This window comes from Terrapene carolina, unplaced genomic scaffold (genome assembly GCF_002925995.2).
Source record: "Terrapene carolina triunguis isolate 2854851 unplaced genomic scaffold, T_m_triunguis-2.0 Scaffold32200, whole genome shotgun sequence".
NCBI lineage: Eukaryota > Metazoa > Chordata > Testudines > Emydidae > Terrapene > Terrapene triunguis.
In genome coordinates this window covers 375,192-381,143 of record NW_020696551.1, presented here as the reverse complement: position 1 = coordinate 381,143, position 5,952 = coordinate 375,192, and positions in this window count along the sequence as shown.

Here is a 5,952-nt window from a genome sequence, read left to right as displayed (position 1 = left end):
TGCAGGGAGGGGAAGGGGGTATCTGGGCTGGGGTGGCAGGAGGCGGGTAGGGGGAGGGGATATCTGGGCTGGGATGGCAGGAGGCGGGGAGGGGAAGGGGGTATCTGGGCTGGGATGGCAGGAGGCAGGGAGGGGAAGGGGGTATCTGGGCTGGGAAGGCAGGAGGCGGGTAGGGGGAGGGGATATCTGGGCTGGGAAGGCAGGAGGTGGGGAGGGGAAGGACTCAGTAGCCCAGTCATCTGGGCATCCCGTGGGCAGGAGGAGACCTACATTCCAGTCCCTGTGTCACATCCGGGAGAGTGGGACCTGGAGTTCTCACTCCACATTGATGGTGAGGGCTCTGACTGGAGGCTTTCAGATGCAGGGGAGGCTGTCGCCATCCCCTTCGTTCTCTGGGTTGGTACATTGTGCAGCCGGCTGCTTGACCACACTGGGTTTGCTACGAAATATCCACAAGAGACCAAGTCACCAGCGTCAAGCAGTTATTGCTGGGAGTCAGTAACAGGATAGTACAGGGGAAAGGGCAGCATGAGACCCATTTCTGCAGAGCCGTCTCTCGCCGCGCTGGTGAATCCACCTGACATGAAGGTTGCTTCCAATGTTGCACCATTCAGCTGGGAGTATTGACAGGGTGATCTGAAAAGTAACAAAACTCTTTACACGGCACTTAATCCACCCACCCATTTGTGCCCGTTCCTTACCTAGCTGTTCTGTATCTTCCTTGACTTGGTTTGGGTACAGCACTCCAGCCCTGGTCTGGGAAGGTCCCTTCCCAGCTGGTACTAAACATGAATATATTTTGCCTTTGACACATTTCTCATTTGCTAATGCCAAAGCTGACTTCAGCTTCGCAAGGTGTCATGGGATACTCAGCACTAGTGAACAGGACAATAGAAAGGCATTGGGCAGTTCAGGCCCTGTGACTGCTAGGAATAGAGATCTAATATTCTAGCGATAGTGTGTGCTTAATGCATATGCGGGGTGTGAATTGAGAGAGCGCGAGACTAGCCCAGCGTATCTCGGGCTACACTTTGGGAGACACATGCATCTGATAAAGTGGGTATTCACCCACGAAAGCTTATGCTCCAATACATCTGTTAGTCTATAAGGTGCCACAGGACTCTTTGGTACTTTGGGAGAAGGGGCTCCGGTCCCTCACTCTGAGAGAGGGTCTTTGGCTGTGAAGCCAGCTGGAGATACTCCCATAGACAGAAACCCCGAACTCAGGGCTGTGGACTCCACGAGGCAGGAGGCCATCTAAAGTTGGGATTGCAGCAATGAGGCTACCTCCCCTGTGTGGACCAGCTGGCAAAGAGCTGGATTTGGGGCCTTCCCCTCTGATGGGAAATCTCCTGGTGCCAGCCCTGGCTGCCCGCTGCCTCTGGGGCTCACCAAGGATACCGGTTCTCCCTTCCTCCCACTGTTTGCCTAATGAGATCGTTCTCTCTCCAGAACAGCGGCTGTCTCTTGGTGTACAGCCCCTAGCACGATGGGGCCTGATCCTGGGCGCGCCTCTGGGTGCTGCTGTAATTAAAATACTGGTAATAACAAGCAGATGGAGATGACAGTTTTGCTGGAGATCTGCTGATCACACACAAGTCCTGTCAGGCTGCCCAAATTCTCTCCCACACTCAGCCCTCAGAGCACTCCTGAACCTTTCATCCTGAAGGATCCTGTCAAGATTTGCAAATAATACACAGGGACCACTTCACCCCGCAGCTACCTTTGGGGTGGAGCATGTTCAACTGTACAAACTAACACTAACATTTGGAGACAAGCCATGAGGAACACGCTTTGGATGTGTCCAGCTGCAACATCAGAAGGAACTGAGAGAAGAGGAATATGACTGGATGCTCTGGACTGTGGCCAGGACACCAGCTCTCCTGAACGTGGGATCTGTTCTTACTCCACGTGGCCAGCGCCCCGGCTTTACACGGGTGCTTGCATGTGTGGACGGCACAGCTGGAGCTTCCAGGCCCCATGTGATAACAACTCCCCGAAAGCAGGACAGCCCCAGCAGGACAGCCCCTGACCACCCTGATAGCACTGAGCCAGAGGTGGAGAGTGCCAGCAATTGAATCACCAATCCCGCTTCCTGCGGGGCCTCGGTGCTACTTGGAAGTGTCCCATCCAAGCATTAGCCCAGCTCAACTCTGCAGAGCTTGCCAAGAGCTAATGTGATCCGCGGATAAATTGCTTGGCTGCTGGAGAAAAATATCTGGCCCTGTGCAGAAGAATGATGCCGTGCTCAACATTTCTCCTTCACTGCTGCCAAAAGGGTCAGGTCCCGGGCTCTGAAAGAAGAACAGTGGGGGCGGAGCTATGTCCATTTCTTGACACCTTTCCCCTGACTCTGATCCTCTCTCCTGGAGCCCAGCGCCTGATGGGGGCGTCCGCCTGAACCTGCAAAGGGATAACCTGTCCCCTGCGTCTTGTGCACACAAGCCTGGAACTGAAGTGACAGTGACAGAAGAATTAGCTGCTGGGTGGAACATCCTGGCCTGATCCTGGGAGTGCCCATGTGCAGAACTCCCCTCAATGCAGCCCTCTGAGCGCTTATCCTTCTGTCCCTCGCCAAAACTGGGAGTAGCCACGGCCTCATCTACATGGGACAGCTGCTTCGGCTGAGCCTGTGGCGTGAATTCGAGCCCACAGAATTTAAACCACTGTGGCTTCCCTGCGAAGATGCTCTGCTTCACCAGACAAGCTGGAATACAAGCTGTCAGGAACAGTATCCCTGATGATGACACAGCACAACTTATTGCTGAGCTCTGTGACTTTATCCTCACGCACAATTATTTCAAATTCGGTGACAATATATACCTCCAGACCAGTGGCACCGCTATGGGCACCTGCATGGCCCCACAATATGCCAACATCTTTATGGCTGACCTGGAACAACGCTTCCTCAGCTCTCGTCCACTCACACCCCTTCTCTACCTACGCTACATTGATGACATCTTCATCATCTGGACCCATGGGAAGGAGACCCTGGAAGAATTCCACCATGATTTCAACAGCTTCCACCCCACCATCAACCTCAGCCTGGACCAATCTACACGGGAGGTCCACTTCCTGGACACCACAGTACAAATAAGCAATGGCCATGTTAACACCACCCTATACCGAAAACCCACCGACCGCTATGCCTACCTTCATGCCTCCAGCTTCCACCCCGGACACACCACACGATCCATCGTCTACAGCCAAGCACTGAGGTACAACCGCATCTGCTCCAACCCCTCAGACAGAGACCAACACCTACAAGATCTTCACCAAGCATTCTCTAAACTACGATACCCACACAAGGAAATAAAGGAACAAATCAACAGAGCCAGACGTGTACCCAGAAGCCTCCTGCTACAAGACAGGCCCAAAAAAGAAACCAACAGAACTCCACTGGCCATCACCTACAGCCCTCAGCTTAAACCTCTCCAACGCATCATCAGTGATCTACAACCCATCCTGGACAATGATCCCTCACTTTCACAGACCTTGGGAGGCAGGAAAGTCCTCGCCCACAGACAACCCGCCAACCTTAAGCATATTCTCACCAGCAACCACGCACCACACCATAACAACTCTAACTCAGGAACCAACCCATGCAACAAACCTCGATGCCAACTCTGCCCACATATCTACACCAGCAGCACTATCACAGGACCTAACCAGATCAGCTACAACATCACCGGCTCATTCACCTGCACGTCCAGCAACGTTATATATGCCATCATGTGCCAGCAATGCCCCTCTGCTATGTACATTGGCCAAACTGGACAGTCACTACGCAAGAGGATAAATGGACACAAGTCAGATATCAGGAATGGCAATATACAAAAACCTGTAGGAGAACACTTTAACCTCCCTGGCCACACAATAGCAGATGTTAAGGTAGCCATCTTACAGCAAAAAAACGTCAGGACCAGACTCCAAAGCGAAACTGCTGAGCTCCAGTTCATTTGCAAATTTGACACCATCAGATCAGGATTAAACAAAGCCTACAGAATTTATCATTGTCTTCTGTCAGAGAACTGTTGAAGTAAGTAAATGTACTCCTCAGAAACATACTTGAAAAGTTGGAGGTTTTTAAAGTTAAAAAAGGTTTTGGAGTTTGTTTTGCAGGGGTTGGGAGAGGAAAAGGGAATGTCATCACAAAAAGTTTTGGCATTGAAACTCCATTCTAATTTATTCTGCTGTCAATGGGTTTGATGTCCTTTGTATGAACTTTACCAAACTTTTCACAGTATCCTATGTATAAAAACTGTATTATTCATACAATAAAAATCCCCGCAGCAAGATGTATTTTTTAAAGAATCTAATGGTGGTCCTCACCTCCTTATATAAAGCAGGACATGTAATACTATAGGGGTATTTGGAAAAGCAGGAACTAAATTAGGTCATTGGGAATAGTCAAATTATATTCCTAGTGCCTAGAGCACAGGATTTACTGGCGTTTCTGGTCTTAATCACCAAAAACAGGTGTGTGAGAGGCTTGCAGAAAGTAACAAATACTTTGTTGCAAATTTCTCCACCACAACCACCATCTACTAATCTCACGTGGAAGAAAGAACCAATCCTGGTCCAGTGGTCATATGTGTGACTGAGTGTTTACCCAATTTAAGGAGATTCTTTGTTACCTCATGTTACTGAAATCTGCAGCTATTTTTCTTCCAGGTACATAGAGTGAGCATAGGCCACATTGATGCAGATTTTGGTAGGGAGTGCCATGACCAGGATGAAGGTGGTCATACATAGTGGTCAGAGCTGGAGTCAGCCCAAATCAAGTACTTGGAGGTCAGAATCCAAGATCGACTAGAGGGCAGACTAAAGTTCAGGCATCAGGAGGCAGGCAGTGTCCGGTTACCAGGAATCAGGAGCCAGGTTACAGACAGCAGTGGAAGAGCACAAACCAGAGTTGAAAGCCAGAGTCTAAGGTCTATTGCAAGGAGGGTCAGGAGCAGAGACAGGAAGGCAGTCCATGTTTTTGCTCAGAGAGCTTCTCATCATGGCTTCTTGGTTCAAACCAATCAGTGGGCTGTGAGGGGCTGCCACTCAGGTCCTGCTGAGTGGTACTCCCTGCCAAGCCCAGACTCCAGGGTCCACCCACAAGAGCACATCCTAACCCTCCAGTGCTGATGCGGCATCAGCAGCTGCAGAACAGATCCCCCATGGTCCCAGGTCCCAATCCTTCAAGTTCTTACAAGGAGGCTTCCACTGAGTGTATATTTGTCATAGGAAAGGGGTGTGTTTGGAACTGTATACACCCAATTCCTTTGGAAGTCAGAAAAGGGTTAACTTGTTTATATACAAAAAGTGATATCTAAGTGGAAATAGAGGCTGTTCACAGACTGAGAATCATAACATGGCATAAGCCCTTGCCTGGGCTGGCTGGGGAAAGCTTAACTCCTTTAGAGTTAGAAATTTCTAACTATCTGATATGAATTGGGATGCTGTACTTAGTGGTAACATTTTCAGAAGAGTTTATGAAGTCACTTAGGCAAAATCCTATTTTCAAAAGCATCTAAATCACTTAGAAGCATAAATCCCATTGAGTTTAAGTGATTTAGGCACTTTTGAAAATATTACTTTTGTTTATTACTGAACCATTGTCCACATCACAAACCCATTACCAACCGTCACCCTTGTTGGCCATTGTAGTAGGAAGGCCAAGGCCTGAATGTGCAGGCAGACTGTACTACTCATTCATATGCATAGACGGGTTCCCTCTTCAGATGGTGGTAAGACACATTGTCAGGGAAACAGATAAAAGCTTACCCTGCTGCACAGAGTTTTTGAGACCAACTATAGACCTTTGGCCTGATTCTCCTCTTGACTTTGGTGAAGTTACTCGTGATTCATGCTGGTGTGAGAGAAAAATCAGGCACCTTGTGTCTCTCATGCTATCAACTCAGTACCTCACATTAATTAGCACTAAATTCACTTGCACTTAGA